Source organism: Neofelis nebulosa, chromosome 16, assembly GCF_028018385.1.
Source record: "Neofelis nebulosa isolate mNeoNeb1 chromosome 16, mNeoNeb1.pri, whole genome shotgun sequence".
In the NCBI taxonomy this organism is placed as follows: Eukaryota; Metazoa; Chordata; class Mammalia; order Carnivora; family Felidae; genus Neofelis; species Neofelis nebulosa.
Window position 1 is genome coordinate 20,468,202 of NC_080797.1, and position 23,934 is coordinate 20,492,135.

At 50.6% G+C, this 23,934-nt stretch overlaps 2 long non-coding RNA genes across 3 annotated transcripts; one reads left to right on the top strand and one right to left on the bottom strand.

The window, feature by feature from the left end:
- Window positions 1-14,669: 14,669 nt before the first annotated feature.
- Window positions 14,670-17,512, bottom strand: LOC131497735 (uncharacterized). The gene is made up of 4 exons (XR_009255114.1): window positions 17,392-17,512; window positions 16,871-16,975; window positions 16,530-16,578; window positions 14,670-15,213 (listed from the first exon to the last, which is right to left on the bottom strand). It is a non-coding gene; the product is annotated as an uncharacterized LOC131497735 (long non-coding RNA).
- Window positions 17,513-17,579: 67 nt separating this feature from the next.
- On the top strand, window positions 17,580-19,233 carry LOC131497736 (uncharacterized). 2 transcript variants are annotated; one of them, XR_009255116.1, is made up of 3 exons: window positions 17,580-17,626; window positions 17,785-18,448; window positions 18,672-19,233. It is a non-coding gene; the product is annotated as an uncharacterized LOC131497736 (long non-coding RNA). The 2 variants fall into 2 exon arrangements; XR_009255115.1 differs by lacking the exon at window positions 17,580-17,626 and having other exon boundaries at window positions 17,635-18,448.
- Window positions 19,234-23,934: the final 4,701 nt, after the last annotated feature.

A 23,934-nucleotide genomic window follows, 5' to 3' on the forward strand; every position in this document is an offset into this window, starting at 1 on the left:
ACAGCCCCGTAGGGAGAGTGAGCTGGCAGGAGATCCATTCAAGACAGGAAGGCAGAGGCAGTGAGGAGAGGAAAAAGAGCCCTGGGGATATTTAAAGTATGGGATCGGTTTTATGGCCAGGCGAACATGAGAGATAAAGGAGAAGAGGGATTCTGGAAAGCCCCTTGGGTTTCTGAGTTGCGGGAGCAGGGCGATGCCAGTCCCTGGAACACAGAATAGGGGAAGACAGTTGAGGGAGGAAGATAAAGGGTTGCATTTGAGACACTGTGATTTTTAAGTAGATAAAGATATCCCACAGGCATCTGGATTTACAAATTCCGGGGTTCAGAAAGAAGGGTTGGACTTTAAATACAGATAGGAGATTTGTCTGTACCATCCGGCCACAGGAGAGCCACGAGATGGGAAAAGAGGAGGGCCACAGGCAAAATCCTGGAGAGAGCCAGTGCCTGGGGGTGGAGAGAGGAAGAGGAGCAGGAGGGAGAGGCCAGGAGAAGCAGCAGGAGAGGTGGGGCGGCTGGGGGGGTGCCGCCAGAAGCCCGGGATGGAGAGTGTGCAGGAGGCAGGGTCAGGGATGCCCCTCCGTGCACATGGCCACACGGAGGCTTCTGGATTCCACTGTGTGTGTGATGGTGGGAGGGGCGGGGAGCCGGGGGGAGGAGAGAAGACAGGCATTCCTCTCCTGGGCCGGAGTCCTTTGGGGATCCACCTGTTGGGGCGGGCATTCTTGTCCACGGAGGGAAAGACCTGGCTGCGATGACAAGGCACGCCTCTGGTCTAAAGCAACTGGTGGGGGGGATGTGGGGCCGCCGGGACATCGGCGACCAGCTCTCCCAGCTGCCCAGCCCCGGCACCATTTTACAGGCCAGAATATTGAGATCCAGAGAGGCAAAGTGCCTTCTGGTCTTTCGTCCGAAAGGGCCCTGGGTCCCAGACTCCCGGGGCCAGTGTTTTCATCCAGCTTCCCCACAAAAGTCCCGAGAGGCCTGGCAAGGCTGAAATTTCTCCCCACCTGGCTATTCTCGGTCTTGGGGTCATTGCTGTAGGGCCGGCACCTGTCCCCCACTCATCCATCCTTCTTCTCCGGCGCGGGTTGGCCTCTCCTGCTCCAGCTTCTGCGGTGGCCCCCTCCTCCCCGCCTCGCTGGGCCACCAGGAGCCCTGTGTGTGCAGTCGGTACCCTTGAACTGTCACCAGCTCACAGACGTACCTGCCAGAAGGGGTACCCTCAGGCCGGCGGGCGACAGAAGCAGGAGGATGGAGGAGGTTGGCTCGGCTTGGGGAGGCAGGAGAGAGAGCACATCAGGTATGTAGAGCTGCAGTGCTCTCCCGGGACGCCCCCTGCGCCCGCCCCCCCTCCCCTGCCAGTCCACCCCCTACCTTCCTTCCCCAGCCCCACGGAACCAAAGCGCATTAAGGGAAGCCAGGCAGGTGCTTAGCGTCTCTAATGTGTTCCATTACAAATGCTCCACAATAAGGTAATTATGTGAGAAAATAATAAACGTGTCAGTCTTTCTGGAAATATTTTTACTTCTAGCGAGGGGGAAATAGCACTATTGTTTTTCAAGTGCATCTCTGCTCCTGTACATATTAATTAACTGCGTTCTGGCTCCACCAACTCACGGCATTTGTATTATTCATAAACGTCTTGGGGCTGCAGTAACTTATGTACTCCCCTCCTCGGCTTGGAATCATTTTTTAATTTCAAGTTCCTTTTTGACTAATTGCACTTGTGGTTTGTGCCTCCTGTACAGAGCACCATTCCCCCAGCTGTTTCCCCACACTCCCTCCGTGTTCTTCTCCCTCTGTTGAATCCTAGGGTCTCGGGCTGAGGAGATCCTTGCCGGGTGCAAAAAAGAGGCAGATTTGTGTCCCAGGTTGTCTCCGGGTTGGGGGCAGCGTCTGGGAAATTCTGGTAAACTGCATTTACTCTCTCCTGGCGCTGGTCTCGCACCTTCCTCCTCCTTTCCATCCTCCCCCTCTCCCTTCTAACGCCTCACCCCCTTCCAGGGAAGTTTGCAGAAATATTCCACACCTCTCATTAGTTCTTTAACTTTTACTTCCCCCTTGCACTTCCCCCCCCCCCAAATGAATAGATTTTATGAGTTGAGCAGTTTCAGAGTTACAGAAAAATTGAGGGAAAAGCACAGAGATTTTTCCCTACCCCGCCTCACCCCACCCCTCTCTCCCCTATGATGAGCACCTGGCCTTAGTGCAACACGTTAGTTGCAGCTGATGAGCCAAAGGACATAATTATCCCTTAAAGTCCATAGTTTTCATTGAGGCTCTTTCTTGGAGCTGTGCATTCTATGGTTTTGGACACTTGCCTAATGTCATGCCATTACAGCGTCATATAGAATAGCTGTGCTGCCCTGAAGAGTCCCCTGTGCTGTACCTGCTCCTGAACCCCTGGGGACCATGGGTTCCCCTTGTCCTTCCTCCATAGTTTTGCCTTTTCCAGATGTCATATGGTAGGAATCCTACGGTCTGTAGCCTTTTGAGTCTTCGTTCTTGAGTTGGTTCTGGGTACAGTCTGCCCCCTTCCCAGGCTGTGGACTCCTGAGGGGGCAGGAACCAGACCATCTTCATAGCATCTCCCTGGCTCTCCCCGGAAATATGTAGGCACACGGTGGGATGTTGTGGACGGACGTGCAACCACCCTGAGCTGGATGGTTGGACCAGATGGCCTTCAAGATCTGACGTCCTAAAGATCAGCCAGGCGTCCGGAGACGGCTGCACCCCCTAGATGCTCATCAAGTCCACTTGGAACAGGGAGTACAGAGTCCAAGAGAGTGGTCACAGCTCAGGATGGCTTCCAAGCGTTCTTCTGATTTTGATTAGTCTCAGGGGATAGGCAGCGGTGTTGAATATGTTGTGACATAGTTAATTTATAGGGAAGTCGGTGGGTTGGTGATTGTAGCTGACTTTTCTTTATCTAATAAGGACACGTGGATCTCTGGCTCTATGTTAACACACCCCTGCTGCCCCACCCTCTCTCTTCCTCTCCCTGAATATTGTCTGTTGACAATACCCTTGGAAGGTGTAGTTTTTCTTTTCTTTTCCTTTTTTCTTTCTTTTCTCTTCTCTTCTCTTCCCCTTCCCCCTCCTTCCTTCCTCCTTTTTCTTTCTTTCTTTCTTTCTTTCTTTCTTTCTTTCTTTCTTTCTTCTCTTTCTTTCCTAGAGAGAGAGAGTATGCACTGATTCAGGGGAGAGAGGCAGAGAGAGAGAGAGAGAGAGAGAGAGAGAGAGAATCTTAGGCAGTCTCCATGCTCAGTGCATAGCCCTTTGTGGGGCTCAACCCCATGACCTTAGGATCATAACCTGAACCAAAATCAAGGGTCGGATGCTCAACCAACTGAGCCACCCAGGGGCCCCATAGAAGGGGTAGTATTTTTGGTCAAGCCAGATGTCTCCTCCCTGATCCCATCAGGCAAGAAGAAAATTGCTCTGGAAGAAGATACTCCCCCACATTTTGTTTTTAGCTAAGACTCTAGAGAACCTAAGGGCCCAGAAGAAGCATGGATATCTATCTGGGTCCATTCTTTTCCCACCATGATGACAAATCCTTCAGAGTTTAAACATCTCTGGAGCCCAGATGTGATGGTATTCTTATCTGTTCATTTCAGGACCTCCTTGTCGAGAAATGCTTCCTTGATACAGATTGAAATCTGTCTATATCAGACAAAAAAACTAAAGTATCCATTTGCTGCTCTGCTTGCTTTGGGGTAGAAACAAGGCTGAGTTGTTGACAGGTGCTGAGAGGGCTGTAATCCAGGAATTCAACCAAATGGGTGGAGCTAAGATAGCCAGATAGTGCAAATGCAGAGACATCAGCTAAGACAAGTCTCCGTGCAACAGGTCCCGAGTCCTCTGTCTGGGCTCAGACAGTCCTGGAAAGCAGGGTTGGCAAGCTCTGGCCACAGGCACACACGGCTCTGTCTTTCCCCTGATCAACCCTCGGCCCCTCCTGAGTCAGCAACGTTGGCTGCAAAGGTGCTGGTTCGAAGCCTGGAAGGGGAATCTGCCTCGACGGACTTAAGATAGTTATTCAAAATACATGGTGCTTTCTGGGCTTTGGAAGTCTTTACATTCTGGGCAACTTCTCCAAGCCTCCCGCTCTCCCACTACCATTTTTGTTTTCACGTAGGGAATAAAGTTCTGGACAATGGCTGAGCCTTTGGGTCACATGTATCTTGATCAGTGTCGTGAGTCCCCACGTCCAAGGATACGTGGTGGGCAAATAAGGTCCTTCTGCCTGTGGGCACACATTGGCACTACCCTTCGTCTCGGGTTGGAGTGTCTGGATGCGGTTCCCTCCCACCCACGGAGACCGGAGTATGAGTGGCAAGAATCCACCAGGGACAACTTCTGGCTGAGCAGCCGCTGCAGCTGGGAGGGAAGAGGGCCACCCCCAGGCCTGGTGTGTATAGCGCCAGCTGCCTTCCCGCATCAGGGCCCCAGCTGGTGTCCGCCTCTCTGGGCCCCTGGCCAGTCCCAGCCTGGAGCCCTCCAGCTCCGCCTGGCTGGCTCCTGTGCGGCCATTTCTGGGAGGAGGTGGGGGATTGGGACGAGCGCCCCCATAGCCATCCCCAGGGCCCCCACATCACCCCGTTCACTGACAAGGGGAGGCGTGAAGTGTCCTTGCCTCATTGGCTCCCAGTTATGACCCAAGGGCTCCTCCTCACTCAGTCTGGGTGCCAAGGTTAGAACATCATTTGATCTGCTGCTCGTTCACCTCTGCACAGCTGCCTGCCAAGCCTCCCACGTGGGAGGAGAGCCTCTGCGAGCAGGGGCAGGTGCACAGGGACCACGGAGCGGAGTCAGGAGTCGCCCTGTGGTAGGCAGGGCCACTGGGGGATCTGGGGGTTTGCCATTGTGCTGCAGAGGACAGCCCCTCAGCTGCCAAGCCACAGATCCCAGGACTCGGGTCAGACTCAGCTGCTTGCAGCTTTTGTGGATTTCAGGCCTTGTGGATTCCTCCAGCCTCCAGGCTTCTTGGAAAGTGGGCATCACCGGCCAGCCTCGTAAGAATGCTATGAAGATAACAGGAAATCCTGTTTGTAAAGTCTCTAGCCGAGATCTTGGACAATAGCAGCTGCTCAGATAGTGTCCATGCCTTTCGGCTCCCTCCTTCTGAGGCTGAATGAGCACGTTTTGTCTTATCGGCCTGTTCTGTCCTTCCCTCCTTCCTGCCTTTCCCTTTCCTGGCCCTGAGTCACCCTCTTATCGTACAGTGTTTGCCCTTCTCGTGCATTTCACTGAGCAGAAGAGCTTTGCAGCTCTGTTGTCCTATCCGGTAAATGTTTATCGGATGGTCACTCAGCAGCAGGCCCCGTACTGGGCACGGAGATCACACCCATGAGAAGGCTACGCGTGCTTTCCCGCCCACGTAGAAATCACAGTCTGGTGAGGAGGGCTGGTGTTAAACCAGTCATTTCAAGAAAGAACAAGAGTTAGCATCACGCATCATGAGACTGTAAGTCTGGTCGGTGCGATCGGGAAAGGCTTCCCTGAGGAGGCGGATGTAAGAGAAGTCCCAAGCTGCAGGCGCCCCCTCTACCCCGCACCTGTTGTCCTTCAGCCACAGGCACCTGTTTTATCACCTCTGTCACATTCACCACCTCTGCTTGTTGACTTAGGTATTCATACTCACTTCCTCTTCCAAAGGATTCCTGGCACTTACATGTAACTCCATGAAGTAGAAAAATAAAACATTGAGACCGAGGAAAACAGAGAAACCTAAGGTCGGGGGCAGAGGGACCCTACGTCACGAAAACGGAACCACAGATTTAATTCTGCCCATCTGAGCAGTTGATGCAAAAAGATCAGTTACAAAATGCTCGTTGTCCTTCATACCACCATTTTCAAGAAAATAAAGCTTTAATGGGACAGATCTTCATATGGTGGATGTTGAGTAAGAGGCACGGCCAGCTCTATCATTTCTAGAACAAACTCAGTAGCAGAGGTTGTGTGGATTTTTTTTTTTTAATGTTTAGTTAGTTTTGAGAGAGAGAGATGGACAAAGCGTGAGCAGGGGAGGAGCGGGGGGTGGTGGGGGAGACACAGAACCCGAAGCAGGCTCCAGGCTCTTAGCTGTCAGCACGGAGCCCAACGCGGGGCTCGAACCCACAGACCGCAAGATCGTGACCTGAGCCTATCAACCGACTGAGTCATCCAGGCGCCCCTGTGTGGGTGGTTTTTAAATGGTCTCCGAATGTAGGGCAAGGGGCCGTTCGGAGGCCAGACAAGCCAACACCTGGAAATAATCTGATCTCATCCAGGGCTAGAGAGTTCTCCATCCACTGACAGCAGAATCCCCTGTAATGCAGCTGAGGGGCCTCTCCCCTGAGGATTCTGGCCAGAAGGTAGCGGTGGGATTGCAGGAGCTGTAAACTTCAGAATCTCCCCAGCAGTGTCTGATTCACAGCCAACGTTGATGAACACTGATTGCTACCAGGGATTCTCAAACTGTTCCTTGAAGCCCCAGAATTCTGCGAGAACCCCTGGGGTCTTTTCAGTGACCTCTGGGATCCCCACCCTGGCTCTTAGAAGATCCAACACTTGGGACCAGGACAAACCATATGTGCCTGGACCCATTGCCTGGTCCAGGACTCCCCAAGGAAGGAGACGCACAAAGAAGAAAGACAATGGCTGGGGAGGAGGAAGCAAAGTGATGATGTTCTTTGTTAATGTCCTTCAGTCCCAGTGCAGAGGAATGGAGTAGACCAGATGACCCAGGAGGAACCTCTCTTCTTCTTAAGCTGATTAATTAGACCACAGGTCCATCAGGGTGGAGCCGACGCTGCCTTTTTTTTTTCTCTGGGGCTGGAAAGTCAGCTCTTCCCACTGTCGAAGGAGGAGAGGTGGGGTCTACACACACTCAGTAACATCAGGGACCAGAGGGAACACAGCAAGAGGGAGAGTATGAGCCTGACATCCATGCTGTGGGGTGCTCTGGGAGAGGAGGAGCAAAGAGGCAGGAAAGTCCCGGTGCTCCTAGTTGCACCACAGAGAAGGGATGTCAGGTGAATCATGCCTAGAATCACATTCTTTAAATATAAGGACTTGAGAATCCCAAGGAGGCTCAGCGCAGAACCTGACATGGGGCTTGATTTCACAAAGTGTGAGATCATGACCTGAGCTGAGATCAAGAGTTGGGTACTTAACTGACTGAGCCACCTAGGCATCTCTCTCTCTCTCTCTTCTCTCTGCCCCTCCTCAACTTGTGGGTGCATGCAATAGATAGATAAATAGGTAGATAGATAGATAGATAGATAGATAGACAGATAGATAAAATGACTTGACCCAGGAGAGGAAGATGATCGCAGAGGGGTTTTAAATTCCTTATCATGGGGACAACAGTCACCTCGACAGGGCAGGTCTGCTTTCTCTGGCCTTATATCCGAGGTTGCTCAAGAGTTCCTTAATATTCATTTGAAAAGTGGTTTCCAGGGTTAACACAATAACTAAAACACAAAACAAAAACAAAACCCCCAAAACGCTGAAGCCAGTGATCGACACAATGAACTGTACATTGTTCAAAATGAGTCTTCGCGAATATTGTTTTCCCCAGCCCAACTTTTGTTAGAAGTTGATCAGCAGACAGTTTGGGCATCTGTATTCTAATAGGGCAGGACTCTGGTGTGTGGATTTTCTCTGTGGCTGAATAAGGGTGATTCAGATGCTTTTTACAGTCAACCATAAAACAAAACAAGACCCTGTACTAACGTTTTGAAACAATCAATCAACTAGATATGAGGCCTGGTTTTTATTTATTATTTTTTTTTTTTCAACGTTTTTAATTTTTATTTTTGGGACAGAGAGAGACTGAGCATGAACGGGGGAGGGGCAGAGAGAGAGGGAGACACAGAATCGGAAACAGGCTCCAGGCTCTGAGCCATCAGCCCAGAGCCTGACGCGGGGCTCGAACTCACGGACCGCGAGACCGTGACCTGGCTGAAGTCGGACGCTTAACCGACTGCGCCACCCAGGCGCCCCAGAGGCCTGGTTTTTATGATGTTGAAGTGTGTTGGTCAAATGAATACGTTGAAGTCCTAACCCTGGTACCTTATGAATATGATCTTATTGGAAATAGGGTCTTGGCAGATACAATTAACTTAAAATCAGCTCATCTTGGATTAGTGTGGGATGTAATCCAATGGCTAGTATTCTTGTTAAGAAGGACATTTGGACACAGACTCAGAGAGAGGAGGCCATGTGAAGATGGGGGCAGAGAATGGAGTGACGTGGCCTCAGGCAAGGAGCACCTGGGGCCACCAGAAGCTGGAAGAGGCAAGGGAAGTTTCACCCCTAGGAGCTTCAGAGGGAGTACTTACCTGCCGTCACTTTTATCTTGGACTTCTGGCCTCCAGAAGTGTGAGATAATACATTTCTGTTGTTTTAAGCCATCTAATTTATGGCACTCTGCTATGGCAGCACTCAGACACTAACTACTACAGTCTCCTTTAGTGCAAAGTAAAGCCTTCGGTCAAAAATGTCACCTGAATGGACAATATCCCACAGAAATGTCTACAGAGGCAGGTACTCCCTAGGCAAGGTCAGGAGTTTTCCTAAGAAGCCCTCAGTGCTCTAGTCACTGGGGCTACTCATAACTATTTAGACTCTCGCTCCTTCCAGGAACTCAGTGGGATTGTACATCCCACCCATGTGGTCTTGTCGCGTGACTTGTGTTGGTCAGTGAAATGTAAGGATGTTTGTCATTTTAGAGTATGTGCCTTGTCATGTTCTCTTTTCCCTCTGCACAGTGGATGTTCCGGCAGCCTGGGTCCTGGATTGGGGCAGTAACTATGAGGGGCTGTGGCCCAGCTTGGCTCCATGTGTGTATAAACTGAGGGAGACATAAACCCTGGTGGTTTGAAGTGGTTGAGGTTTCCAGGATTGTTGGCTATAGCAGCATAACTTACCCTGTCCTGGCTCGGTAATCTGACTCCACCCTGGCAGGTGAACATTCAAGATCCCAAGGTTTAACATGATGATATGGGTATGCCTGTTTTCCAAAGCAGGCGTTATCAGGTGCCCACTATGGTCTTAGATAAATCTCCAATGAAGATCGTGGTGCATCTGATTTCAAGGGTGGAGCTGCTTATAAAGCCCACAGGCAGTTATAACACACATCCTACGTAACAAAAGGAATTAACTTGTAATACGGAACTGGTGGGATATAAACCCAATGTGTTGGGCAGGTAGTGGGCACATCTGTCCAAAACAAGCTGCTTTGTTTTGGAGTAGTTATTCCTAAGCCAGCCAGGCTGAGGGCAGTTCATTAACAGAAGCTACGATTGGTTGCCCCCCACTTCTGCCCTGTGACAATAAGGTGATACCATAAGAAAAAGGAAGCTACTGACCTTTTTTAAAATTTTCGATAACAAGAAGGGCATGCCCCCAGCTAATCCAGAAAGAGTTTCAAATCATGAAGTGTCCTTCCAGAAGGAAGAGACCAGAGCACAATCTTGTTTCACATTACTCAGAACTATCACCAGATCTGCTGGGTGTCTGACACATAGAGTATTACCAAGCCACCTGCATTAAGCTCATGACTGTTGGCCAATAACCAACTCCTTCCACGAAGTCAGAAGTCATGGCAGGTCAATAAGGCTGCAAACAATCTCAGGTGTTTCTTATCAGATCTCTCTTCAAGATAAAAAATGGTGTCAAAGTGATGAAGAGTAGAGACACCTGTCGATTTCCCGTCCACCTCTCTGGGACAATTACTGGATTGAGAAACCTAGATTTATAGTGTATCCAGCAACCTATTAAATCTGCAGTTTTAAGGAGAGCAGGAAATAGACTCTTTTTTAAATGGCAGAGGCAGAGTTCTTATATTCACTCACACACTGGCAATAATGAAGATAAGCAGGTTGGCACAAAGTCCCTTGCCAAATTCAATCTAAGGTAACAAAGTTCCCTAATCTGCCCTGTTATGTCTTCATTACAGCTCCAACTGGAAACACATTTAAATTAGATAATTTGGGGTTTGCTTGCAAAGGGACTATTTTCCAAGGTAAAGACAGAGTGAATGGGAGCCAGTAACTCAGGGCTGGAAGCTGTGGAGACATTTCCACCCAAAGTTGAGAGCACTAGGGGAAGGAACAGTCCATAAGCCAGAAGGGAAATCTTGTGAAAGAGGATGTCCCAAGAGGAGCAATGTCCTTTTGCGATGGGACCCAACTACCCTGAGGTGACTCTGCAGGGTGGCGGCCAGAGGAATGAAGACCTGATCTCACTCTCCTCCCTCCCTTTGATCTGTGGCCAGGGCTCCTTTGGTTAAACCCAGCTGGAAGCCACAGAGCTTGGAGCCCATGGGTGTGGGGTCAACCAACCAGGGCCAGAACAGGAAGCAGAAGGTAGGGGGTGGATTTGGAGCACAAACAGAAGACCTCATATGCTGTTCCTGTTAACTTGTCCATTGTGGCTCCCTCCTCACATCCCCTTTCCATTCTACAGAGTGGTGTGTGTGTGTGTGTGTGTGTGTGTGTGTGTGTGTTTATGCACGCGCGCACGTGCATTCATATATATACACATGTGTGTATGTGTGTGTGGCTTTGTTTTGGCAAACCTGACTCTGGAATGGCAAGATCCATACAATATCCAGATGTGGAATTGATAACAATGGATTTACTTAGTCATTGATCCACTGATAGTAAATGAGGGCAGAGGCCACATCTTGAGGCACCCCAAACAGTATGTTGAATGATCTCCAAGCATCAGAATTTCACACCGTGTCAAAAAACCCTTACTTTGTTGAGGGCTTTTCAAGATCCTCATCAATCAGGTCTAACAATTGGTACTCAGTAGATCTTTCTTGGTCAGACTTGGCTATACACTGCAGGATGGAGAGGAGCCATGGACTATCTCAGCCAGGAAAAATTTGGGGAGGTGTTCCTCTGCCTCCAGGTCAGTACCATAAGACATCACAAGCTCCCAAAGATCAGATCTAAGCTTCCAGAAACCCAGGCAATGTTGGTATTCACCCAGCGCCTCTTGCTAAAATCCTGGGCAATTTGTTCCTTTTTAGAAGCTCTGCTGAAGCTTAAAGGAGCCACTGCCCCCCACCCCCAGAGGGCAGACCCTTTTCAGGAGCCACCAACATTTGGACAGGAGCTGGAGTCTCTGTACTCCTCCCTGGCTGGGTTCACCATTCAGGGTTTGTCTCAGGGTTATAGTGGTGGCCCATGTGTGCTCCTCAGTGAGCCAAGCTTGGAAGTGAATAGTGTGGCTCAGTCCGGGGGATTTTCATCAACATATATATGGGGAAAACAGAGGAAATAAGGTGGAGAGGGCAGGCTGATGGCTGGGAGGGAGAGAAAGAGGGAGGAAGACAGAATGCAAGCACGTATGGGTGAAAAAGAGAGAGAGAAATCTCACAGATTTTAAATATAGGAGTATAAATATTTGAAAATCTGGGGTGCTGTACATGTGTGGAAAATGCAGATTGGGTTTCCGAAGTCAGATACCAGGAAGCGAAAACGTTCATTCTCTTGAAATGTTGTGAAGGAAAGACTGTGTCTATTAAAGAATCACATACATGCACACGTGCACACTCAGTTATATAAGCATAAAAACAATGACGCATAGACACAGAAACATGCACATCGACACCAAAACATGTAGACACAGAAATACATTCAAATATGTACAAGTATCTGCCTTTTGCTCAAAGGCACACATCCACCCATTCATTTGCAAATATTTATTGAATGCCTCCCATGCGCCAGGGACGACGCTGGCTTGTGAGGATATGGTGGTGAACAGGACCGTGTGTCTTCTTGTAACGGAGCCCATAGCCTACTGACGCAGAGGACACATCCCCCACCCCTCCCCACGCACAGAACGGGAGCAAGGGGTCTGCCATGGAGGTGTGCTGGGCATTCCAGGCTGCACGATGCTCACATGTACCCTCGGGTGTCTGAAAGAAGGGGAAGGGTTTGCACATTCGTCCCTGTGTCACAATACCATGGTACCCTCAATCCCTGATCCATGGAAATAATGAATAAATGAGCTAAAGAATGAGCAAATGAATAATTGAGTGAGTGAATGAATATCCTGACAACTAGCAGCAGGTAGACAGGGCCTTGGGCTGCCCGGAACTCCAAATTCCTTTCCTTTTTTTGGAGAAGAGTCTCACTCAGCTTCAAAAGGATCAACTAAGGAAGGTGATGGGTGTTTCTGCTCAGCCAAGCTACCTGCCAGCCTTTGAACCTTGAGGGCTGTGATAGGCGGTGGAGCGAGGGGCCAGTCCGACTGCAGTTTGAAAGCTAGACTCTCTGATGAGCTTTGCAAACCCGAGGCCCCTCAGTCTGCAACCCCCAGAGGGATGCAGCTTATTTCTTCTTCTGACCTGGAGTGACCCCCACCCCCCCTCCCCCCCATGATCTGGGGTTCCAAACTCTTCGCAAAGCCTGGTGGGGTTTCTCCAGCTTTAGAGGTAAAAGATGTAGGTCTGTTAGCAGTTGGTTCCTGGTAGAATTCATTTAATAAACTCCTTACTGTCCCTCATTACTCTGAAAAGCGGAGCCCTGATTATTGTCAGCAAGAATGGAGCCCAGGGATGGAGGAGTGTGCTCTATTGAGACCGTATTCCCATCCTGCTCACTGTGTGTGTGTGTGTGTGTGTGTGTGTGTGTGTGTGTGTATCTGCACGGGCAGGAGCATTTAAAATAGGGTCAGGCTGTAGCAGATGCTGTGGGTGCCCACCCATATCCTCACACTCAATCATTTCATGTCCTCTGCTCAGCCTCCTACTGCCATTATCTGCATTTCTTTGCCTGAGGGCTTTTTCCAGAACTGCAGAAGGCTCATTGCCCACATGAGCATAGCACACCAGAAGAGATGAGGAATTCAGACCCTCTGCGAGCAGCCCTTAACCAAGGACTTCTGGGAGTTGGTGTTTAAACACCCTGTGACCATGTCCCCCTAGGTGGGATAACTCTGACGTGGGTGTTTTCCAGTGTCTCCTAGAGTTTACCGGTGAGAGTAAGAGCGAGCCTTCCATGGGGTAGCTGGTTTGACAGCACAGCATTGGTGGTCACCTTCCCTTCCTTGTACCCCTTTCCCCACACCCTCCCCACCCACCCCCAGTGGTGTTTGTACTTCCTAACTAAACTCCAAGCGTTTGAATTCTTCAGGGGAACCCAAATCAACACGTATGCATACCAAACTCCTTGCAAAGTCGGGCTGACCCTAGATCAATGTTGCCAAGCCTTTCTTGGGCAAGGTCAACTTCCATAAGGAGCCAGCCCTCACTGGAAGGACTAATCTTCTCAAAGGAGATAAATTGCCCCTAAGAGGAGATAGGAGGACTGTTCTCTGCTCATGAAATCTGAGGCTCAAGCCCAGGCCACAAGAAGTTTTCGGGGGTCCCCATCCCTTTTACTGTCAACCCAGACCCAAAACCTACTTCCTGGAACCAGCAATAATGGAGTAACAAAGCCTCCTGGGGCTCCTGGTGGTTCTCTCAGTGTTCTTCTTAGCAGTCTCTGGGCAGAAGGAGGAAAGAATAACCAACCCCAGGGAATGCCAGAGAGAAGGCACAGGTTTTTTTGGGGGGTGGAGGGCACAGCTCTCAACTTCTCAATAACCAAAGAGGCAACCAATTTACAAATGTGTATAAACATACTCCAATATTTCATACAGATGGAAGAAAGGACTTGGCTTCTTTAGAGACACGCTTTGCTAGAAGGCAGCTGGTTAGGGCTGGTGGGGGGAGAAGGGGATTAGAGGATTACTAAAGTACACGGGGTGTCTTTTGAAGGTGATGAAGGAGTTCTGAAATTAACTGCGGTGAAGGTTGCCCACACCTGAGAATATACTAAAACCAGTATATATGGCTGAATTGTATGCTGTGTGAATTATATCTCCATAAAGCTGTTCAAAAAAAACAAAAAAAAAAAACAAAAAAAAACCAAGTTGGGTGTTGAAGGAAAAGATTCCCTTTGAGGCTGGACAGACGTGGCTCCAGATTCCAACTCTGCTACTTACTAGGTCCGCGTACAAGGCATTTAACCTCCTTGACGCATCAGCTTCTCCAAGTGAAAATACTTCATGTTTAGTGTGTTTTGAGTAGATTTAAGATACTTTATAAAGCACTTTAAAAGTTCCTGGCATATACATAGTAGTTAGGGGTTTTTTTATATATAATTTTAATAATAATAATTAACAGTTGAAGACGGTACAGAACCAGCTACTGGAAATCATCACTGCATATTAAATGCTCGTTCTTTAGAAGAGAAGGTAATTAGTAATGAGAGGAAGCAGACCTCAAAGAGAAAGTAGGAGCACGCAGACCGTTAGTGTCAACACCAGAGGAAGGATCACTTGTCTCCAATTTGGAAAATAAGTAGGTAAAAGGGGCTTCTGATAAGAGCTGGATGAGTGGGTTTGGGGTACCAGCAGGGCCCGCATTTGCTTATCAAAGCCTGGAGGCTGTTTTGGTAGGATCAAGTGAAATGTTCTGGAGAGAAAAGAGGATATAGCTTAGCAGAGCTTAAAATCGAATGGAATTTGGAGCCAGCAGAATACAATATTGTGCCCAAGTTTTGCACTTAACTCTTGATGCAGATTGAATTTGTTTATTTGTCTTCCAGAGAAAGGAAGGGGAGCTAATTTGTGTAATTGTTTCGTATCTAGAGGAAAAGCAACCATTGATCCACAGTATGGGTTTCGTTTTGCTTTAATATCACCTCCTGCTTATCTATTCCCTAAGTGTATGGATGTCAAAGGGAAACAGGTTTTGATGAAGGTGCTAAATCCGCCACAAGTTGACAAGTTAGCCTGGCCTGTCTCATGGGTCGGAGACAAAAGACAGTTTATCACAGGGCTAGTGGGAGCCAGTGCATTCTGGTTTTTGCAACAACTCTCTAAGCTACAGTTGCCATAAGGCACTGCAAAGAGGGCCAGCTCATACCTGTGCACGCGAGAAGGGTGTGTCACAAGATGGGAACCCTGAGCTTAGGGACCTGAATCTTTTATAATGGACAGTAAGCATGCCTACCCTTCATCTCCGAGGAGGACATTACATCTTCCAAAGCTGTTCACCGTGCAAACATCTTTATAAAGATCAGAGCAAAGGCAGTCGGCATCTTGGCTCACAAGATATACAGAAATGTGAGAGACCCGTGGAAAATCGTCTCCCCACACATAACAGCGGTGTGATCTCGAGTCTCAGTTTCTTCATCTGTAAAACGGGGATGATACGTATCTGGCACGTGGTGGGAGAGAAAAAATGAAATATCAGTATGGTCTTTCGAGCTCAGTTCCTGCCACACTACAGACACTCAAGAAATGTTAGTTACTTTCTCCTGCTGCCTCTCCCTTCAGCTAAAGGACAGTTTAGTGAAGATTTTATTCTGTGCAAATTCCACCACATTGTACCAACTCTCATTAGAATCCATTAAGACAATACCCATATGAGGGGTGCCTGAGTGACTCAGTTGGTTAAGCCTCCGACTCTGGCTCAGGTCATGATCTCGTGGCTCATGAGTTTGAGCCCTGCATCGGGCCCTGTGCTGACAGTTTGGAGCCTGGAGACCACTTAGGATTCTGTAGACACAGAATCCCTCTCTCTTTGTTCCTCCCCCGCTCATACTCTCTCTCTCTCTCTCTCTCTCTCTCTCTCTCTCTCGGAAATAAATAAAGATTAAAACCATTTTAAAAAAGATAATATCCATATGAAAACTTGTCATCGTTATTTTGTTCCAAGATGGCAGCCTATCTAGCCAATAGAATCTGTGTCTTGACTCCATTAGTGAAGTAGCAAACTTGATCAATTTCAGCCCAAAGATTCACCATGAAACAACTCAAAAGTCCTAAATCCTCCAGTTCAGTGGTTCTCACACTCTGTTGCATGTTTAAGTCACCTGGAGGGCTTTAAAAAATGCCACTGCCTCCAATAGCAATGAAATCATACTCTCTGGGGGCAGGACTCAGGCACCGGCAGTGAAAAAAAAATTCTCCAGGTGTTCCAATATGCAGCCAGGGGTAGAGCCATTGCTCTGGCTCTCACTCCAGCAACCAGAAGAGTTTGCACGTGCTGCTTTGCAATTCTTAAGCTGTTTCACTGGAGTGTAATTGGTCTAACTCTGAAAAGGTCACCAGGCATTTGCCGGTATTTTGCTGAGCCCAGCAGGGAGCAGTGACCAGGGCAGGGGGAGTGGGCACACAGAAGAACCTGAAAGTGGGGGCTGGGGGAGGGTCCATTCCCAGAGGATAGGGGAGCACCCTATCTTGTGAACTTTAGAATTCCACTGCATCCTGAGAATAGGGCTCTGTATGCCCTGGGCACTCAATAAATGCTTGCAAATGGTCTCCATCTTCTCGGCTCCACCCGCCAAGCATCAAACATTCTGCACGCACACTTCAGCTGGAAGGTAGCTCTCGTCCTTGCCTTGCTCCCTGGCCGGCTAGATTATAGGATTAACTCTTCACCCCCTGGCTGGGCCACGGGGAATTCTCTCTCCTCTCTTTCTTTAGGCATAAACAATCAATGATAAAGATTTTCCCACTTTCTTCTCCCACCTTTCTTTGGAGTTGTTTTTAGATGGTGACTTTTGGGTTTTGGCAGATCCTAAAAGAGAAACGAAGGCAAGGCCCAGCATCGGGGATGAGCCAGGGCTCCCCTGTGGCCTGCTCGGTGGTCACGTGACAGTGCCTCTCTGATGCTCTATCCCGGTGGTAAGCAAAGGTGCGTGACAGGTGCACAGAGCCCCCAAAGTCCGAATTTTGCATTTGCTTTGAGCGAGTGTTCAGTCCCCCTCCCCACCCCGCTCATAAACATGTAAAATACTCAGGTAATCCAGACACCCGAAGGCCAAGTGAGCCTAACTTGTCTATATAATTCAGGCTGCCCAGTAAGTTACCTAAAACTCAGGTGAACATGGGCCTTTTGAACCCGGCCTCGGGAAAGCCTGCGGGAGGGAGCCCTTGTTTCCAGAAGGAGGCTGCATTTTCCTCTTGGTGCCTGGCTGGAACGAAAGGGACCAGAGCATTAGGGAAGCTGGGGGATCTCCCTCCCCAGGTACTGAAGCAGGAGCCATGGTCCCCGGCGAGGAAGGCTCTGAAAGCTCCCTGGCACCAGGGGTTTCCTGCAAAACCAGGCTGCGGGGAGGGAGCCCTGGAGTCTGATGTTGCTGGCCATGGGCACACAGTTGACGAGGGCGAGCTTCCCTTTACGCCACACCGCCAGGAGGTGGGGGCAGGCTGCAGAAAATAGCCAACTGGGGACACTGAGTCCCTCCATGACTCATGAGGCTTTTAAACCATAGCTGCTTGGGCAGGGGTATGCGGCCTGAGCAGGAGTTTGGGGAAGGGGCCGTCTTTCTCTAGCTGAGCTCAAGAGATGTTAAAATGGGCAAGGTTCGGAATGGCTGCAGCCTTCCACCTGCCCCTCCTCTGTTTCCAGGCCCCTCTTCCATTATGTGGGGATGATGGTGCAGAAACTGGAGCTTTGTTCTTTCCCTCTTCCTGGGCACCTGCTGCTCCAGTCCTACCCACCTGGAGGCTCGCAGGCCTCCATAGTGACATCACAGGCCCGTCGCCGCGGAAACGGGCAATGAGCTCAGGCAGTAGGGGCTTGATGGCTTCAGGCAGGGAAGGAGGCTAGTGGAGACCAAGGAGTCAGGGTTTGGAGCTCCACTCAAGAGGGATTGGAATTGATGTGGGGGGCGGGCGGGGGGGTAAGACTAGAATGTGGCCACAAGCTTCCCAAAACAGGAGCAGCTTTCAGAAGGCACGGATGCCACCCAAAAGCTAAGTTGATTGTCCCTCCCTGCAGGAGCCGCCCCCTGCCTGGTGCCCCGCTGCAGAGCCTGATTGCTCATTCGGGAGTGGTTTCTACTTGTAATTTGTTGGCTCAAAGGTCGGAATGGACGTCTTAGGAAGACAGATTTCCTCGTGGCCATTCCTTAGGGACCGAGCTCTCAAAACCAGTTGGGCCAAATTTCAGCCCAATTTGGGCCTGAGGTTCCCTCGGGGGTGGGCGTGGCTCACAAAGAAAACAGACAAGTTGCAGGGCTGCTGGGCTGTGTGTCCAGAGGGTCAGGTGGGGGAAAAGAGGGACAGGGAGGCCGACGGAGCCCCGGGAGGCAAGGAGACAGGGCACTTTATAAATCACCGGCTCCCTTTTAAAAATGGAGTCTAACCTCCCTCAGCTTTGCTTTTGAATTTATTAGCAGCTTCATTTCCCCGGGTAACAATTCATTATCTCGTTCCCAGCCCGAGAAGCGGTGCCGGCCCAGAAGTGACATTCCCTTCCACACCTTTAAGTGATACTCTTTCAGCTGTGTTATCTTCAGATCACTCTGGGCCTCGACCCCAGGCCCCCGCTGCGTCCGCACAGGCCCCGGCCCACCTCCTTTGCTGGTGCTCTTTCCACCAGGGCGCTCTCTGGGGCCCAAGCCCCTCTCCATCGGGAAGCCAGCCGGCTGCCGGCAGCAGTGGTGAGATAGAGCCTTGCTGTTGGAACCGGAATTGAGATAACTGCTTTTGGGGCGGGGGGGGGGGGGGGGAACCGAGGGGAGGGTTGGAGGGGGCCACACGTGTCAGCTTAGCCAGAGGATCTGAAAAAGCTATTTCAATCGCGTCTCCGAGTGGGAAACTGGCAGATGCCCTTCTGTGGAATGAAAGTTTTGCTCTTCCTCTCCGTCTCCTCTGCCAAGGAAGAAAGCTCGACTAACAAGGGATGTGATGATGCTTTTTCATCAGGCAAAAGTCCTTTTTCCTCAAATTCCTTCTCTCCTCACGTCGCAGAAAAGACCCTGTCCTCACGGCCAATATGTCAGGCCGGAAACGACGATGGGGCTGCGTGTTAGAACCACCTGATGTCCAAGGCCGGACCAGATAAACTCGAAGCCATGGGCGCAGGACCAGACAGCAGGGTGGTGAAAGTGCTCAGCTGATCCCAGCCTGGTCCGGGTCTGAGCATCACTGCCCTACAGCCTTATTGCCTAAGCTCGGCCCAGGACCTCAGCATCGCTGGGAATTTGTTAAAAATGCTGGACCCTAGGGGCGCCTGGGTGGCTCAGTCGGTGAAGCGACCGACTTCGGCTCAGGTCATGATCTCACGGGCCGTGAGTTCGAGCCCCGCGTCGGGCTCTGTGCTGATAGCTCAGAGCCTGGAGCCTGCTTCGGATTCTGTGTCTCCCTCTCTCTGACCCTCTCCCGTTCATGCTCTGTCTCTCTCTGTCTCAAAAATAAACATTAAAAACTGCTGGACCCAAGCCCCGTGCCTGGCCTGATGGAGCAGAATCTGCGTTTTCAGCAAATCCCCAGGGAACAGATGAGTATCTTGCCCCATGGGCATTGAAATCCCTTAGACTTAGAGCCTCGCCGTCCCTCCTCCTGCTCTATCAGCCCTGCTGTGCTGTGCTGGGGGGGAGGGGGCGGGGGACGGGTCACAAGTCCCAAGGGTAGGAGAGAAGACAGCCCTTTTCTCCAATGTCAACCGTCACACCATTGCACCTCCACCTGGCCGAGAAAGGGGGCTGGAGGAAAGCAGGAACCTCAGGCCCCTGCATGCAGAACATGTACAAATCAGCATCCGGGACCCCTGCCGGATCAGGGCTGGGGACAGTCTCACAACCCTGCAGGGAAGATTGAGAATGGGTGGTAAGGTTGGGGTCTGCCAGTGCTCCACGCACCACCACCACCCCACTCCCAGGCCTGGGTCCTGCAGCCTCTCGGAGCTGAGAGGCCGGCAAAGTGGCAGCTGGTGGGGGCCCACCGGGCAGGCATCTGCGTTCTGAAGGTCAAAATTGCAGCACAGTGTCAAGGCCCTAATGGCTGAGCATTTCCTTTACATCGGCGCACTCTCCTATTAGTGGATGATGCCTGTTTTCTGGGCGCTGGAAGGAAGGGCAGGCTTGGCCGAGAGTGTCTGCCTCGATCAGCTCAGCTGGGGGTCTCAGGACACGGGGCAGTGGGGTGGGGGGGCACTCCTGAGCTCCAGTGAGCTGCCAAGGCCTGAGATCTGGGTCCCTCCCGGGTCCCTCGAGAGCCAGCAGGGAAGATCTGTGACTGAGGGTCTGTCCTGCCTCTACTCTCCACGGGTGAGTCCCCTCTGGACCTCTCAGTTGGGGGCCATTCCTACCGTCTCCACAGTAAACATCACACCCCCAAGACCATTATCCACCTGTGAGCTACCCCTTCCCTGGCAGTAGCTTCCTCCCCTCTGGGTTCTTCCTGGTCCGGTTTCTATCCCCAAACGGACAAAGCAGGGCACTGAAAGTGACACCCAGAGGTCAGAGTTTGAGACCTCGGTTCAGTCACTTACAAGTCACGTGACCTTGGGCAGGTCACAGGCCTTGTCTGAGCATCGGTGACTTCGTCTTCAAAAAACGGGAGGCGTGAGGCCAGCTTTGTTGAGCGGCAATGAAAACAGAACGAACAAAGGGAGCGCTCCTCACACCGTGGCGGGCACACCGTCGCTGCTCACATGCACATCCGCTTATCAATGTGAGCAGAGTCTGAGCCGTTAGCGTAGGCCGGGGGTCCTCGACTGGGTCCCCTGACCATCGGTATCGCCAGGCCCTGCCCGGGACCCACAGACGCAGACATGCCGGATGGGGTCAGCAACCGGGGTTCAGCAAACACTGCTGATTCTGCTGCTGGCTCAAGCGTGAGGCCCCCGGTGTGACCGGAAAATGCTGCGGCTAATAAGCCATGAGTCACTGTGTGGTACCTTCAAAGTCATGTTGATTTGGAAGGGAAAGGATGCGTATTAGAATTCTCCAGAGAAATCGAATCAATAGGAGAGAGAGGTAGATGGAGGGGGGGATGGTGAAGAGAGAGAAAGAGAGAGAGAGATGATGGATGGATAGATAGATAATTGATTGATAGATGATAGATAGACAGATAGATATAGATAGATAGATGATAGATAGATAGATAGATAGATAGATAGTACATGGAGATAAATAGACTTATTATAAGCAGTTGGCTCACATGATCGTGGAGGCTGATGATGGGACTTCCCATGATGTGCCGTCGGGAAGCTGGAGCCCAGCAAGGCCTAGACCAGAGAGCTGCTTGTGTGATTCCCAGTCCGAGTGGAAGCCCTTCAAGCCAGGAACGCTGAGGGCGGGAGAAGACTGATGTCCCGGCTCCGCAGTCAGGCGGAGACTGCATTCAACCCGCCTCTGCCTTTCTGGGCTACCCGGTCCCTCAACGGGTTAGGTGAGGCCCACCCACGCCGGGGAGGGCCATCTGTCCCACTCGGTCCCCCAATTCAAACGCGAATCTCGTCCCCAACCTCCTTCGCAGACACACCCAGAAATAAGGTCCCCCGGGCCAGTCAAGCTGACACATAAAATTAACCCCAAACCAAAGGTAAGAATAGCTTGCACGTCCATGGCTTGTGCTATGCGTGAGGCTCTCTGAATCCTCACTACCACGCGGAGTATTGGGCACTGACAGTATCCTCCCTGCATAGAGGAGGGACATGAGACTCATAGAGGCAAGTGGGTGGGCTCTGAACCCAAGCACTCTGGCTCCAGAGGCTTTGGCCCATGCTTCCTGGTGACACATAGAGGATGTTGGTGGGGGAGAGCCGAGGGAGGGGCCTGGGAGCAGGGGTGATGATGCTGGAGGAGGAGGGAGCAAGCTGTGTCCCGTAACAGCTGGATCAAGGACCGGTGTCCGGCTTTCAGTTCCCAGCCCAGGCCTCTTTCCTCGCACTGACCGCTGTCTTATTCTGATGCCCCAGATGTGGAAGCCACACTTGGGCAGATGCGCTCAGGGCCTGCTTGGCCGTGCAGTGGCTTCCAGCCATCGCAGCAGGCAGGACCCTTGGAATCTGAGAGGTCAAGGGTCGGAGCACGGAGTAAGCGAGTTGAGCACAGACGGAGGAGAGGGCAGACAAGGCGTCCTAGGGAAGCCAGTTTTGGGGAATTATCTAAGTGCCTAAGTTCTGTATTATACTCCCATGGCTTCTTGTACTTTGATCATAGCCTTTATCACAAGTGCAAATCAAAGGTATATTGTGTTGTGATTTGCTCGTACTCTATGCGGCCCGCTAGACCATAAGGTCCATGGGCACAAGGGCCGTTATCTGTCCTGACACGTGGAATCCCAAACGCGGCACGGTGCTTGGAGCACGGCAGACAGCCGTTGATGGGTGAACGAGTGAGTGACCACGAGGATGCTTGCCCCCTTACCCCGTAATTATTGACTTCCACATCTGTTGTCCTTCTAGGCCGAAACCCCCATGAGCAAACGGTCTCATTCAGCTCTGTGCACGTGGTCCCCAGAACAATGTGCACATAGTGCCTGGAACAATGGCCGGCTTTCTCTGCACTTTTGGAGTCACACCCAGTCAGATTCTAAAGTCCAGTGGGTCCCGCCATTGATAATATCATCATCCTTGCACAGGGAAGGAGAGAATGCTGAACCAGGAGTCTCTAAAACACTGGACTGGATTGTCTCAAGGTTCCTTTGTCCTGACGCATTTGCAGATTCCAACTCCCTGAGGGTAGGACCCAGTGTCTCGCTTCCCGAATCCCGGGACTGAGCAGGGGACAGGGTTCAGGCCTCCTGAAGCAGCTTAATGCAGTGCGGGGGCCGAGGCTTTCAGGTAATAGCTGCTGTGAAATGGTTCTACTTAACCCTCTTTTTTTGCAAAACTAAGATTGTGAGTCAACCTTCAATTAACCTCTTCTCCCAGATTCCATGCGATGCAAAAGGTTTTATTCTAAAGGCAGAGAGGCTATTTTAAGATTACGTTTATTATCGTATTGATACAAACCAGAATAGGTCAGCTCTCTTCCTGCGGCCCAGAAGCACATCGTCATAGTGGCCAACTGGATGTAAAATGCCATGCTGCAGGGGAGATCTGTCCCTGGACGTGCTTGTCCCCAGCCTCCCCGGCCCCTCCCTTCCTCGTCCACCAGGAGGCATCAGTATTTTGCTTAGAGGTCCTGGTAAAACGATGAACCACACCCCTTCTCTCTTCTCTTCCAGGGCTCCCGACATTTCCGATCTAACCCACAAACTGTCTTTGGTAGGCAAAATGGTGCGTTCGCACACAAAGGGACAGACAGCAAGGCCTAGGGAAGTCTATTTTGGGAAACTATTAAGCTCATATACCAACCTTATTTTTATCCCAAATTTATTTTTTCATGAGCTGATAGATCAGTTGGCTCTGTTCAGGGCACCTGCCAGGAAAAGGAAGTCGGCGGAGGATACATAAGACCCAAGCGAGATGATATGGATGGCCCAGGGCAGGTCACGGTGCTAAGGGCTTCTGCTCCTCTGAGGACACGTCATGGAGATATTGATTTGCTTTGGTCTGTGCCTTCTTTATATTAATGAAGTAGCAACTTTGATATGCTCTGAAATGTTCTAGATATACATTCATCGACTGGGGACTGTGAGAGCCACCATTTCTCATTCAAGTAGTGAAGGTATTAATGGACGATGAGGAGAGTGAGGAGGGGAATTGATGGGGGGGGCGGATAAATAATTTATGATGCATCCACGAAGGAATATTACACAGCCATTTAAAACCTATATATGCAAAGAATATTTAATGACCTGGAAAATGCTCACAATACAATATTCAGTAAGAAAAAATAGGACTTGGAATTGCATATTGAGCATAAGCCATATAATATATGTTGAGACAGGAAAGAAATATATGTCATGTTTCCTTCTACACATGTCTGGATTGTCCACATTCCTGGCAATGTGCCTTTATCCCGTCTAGTTTTTTTTTTTTTTTTAATATTTTAACATTTATTTTTGAGAAAGAGAGAGAGAGAGAGAGAGCACAAGCAGGGGAGGGGCAGAGAGAGAGACACACACAGAATCTGAAGCAGGCTCCAGGCTCTGAGCTGTCTGCACAGAGCCCGACGTGGGGCTCGAACTCACGAACCGTGAGATCATGACCTGAGCCGAAGTCGGACGCTTCACCGACTGAGCCACCTAGGCG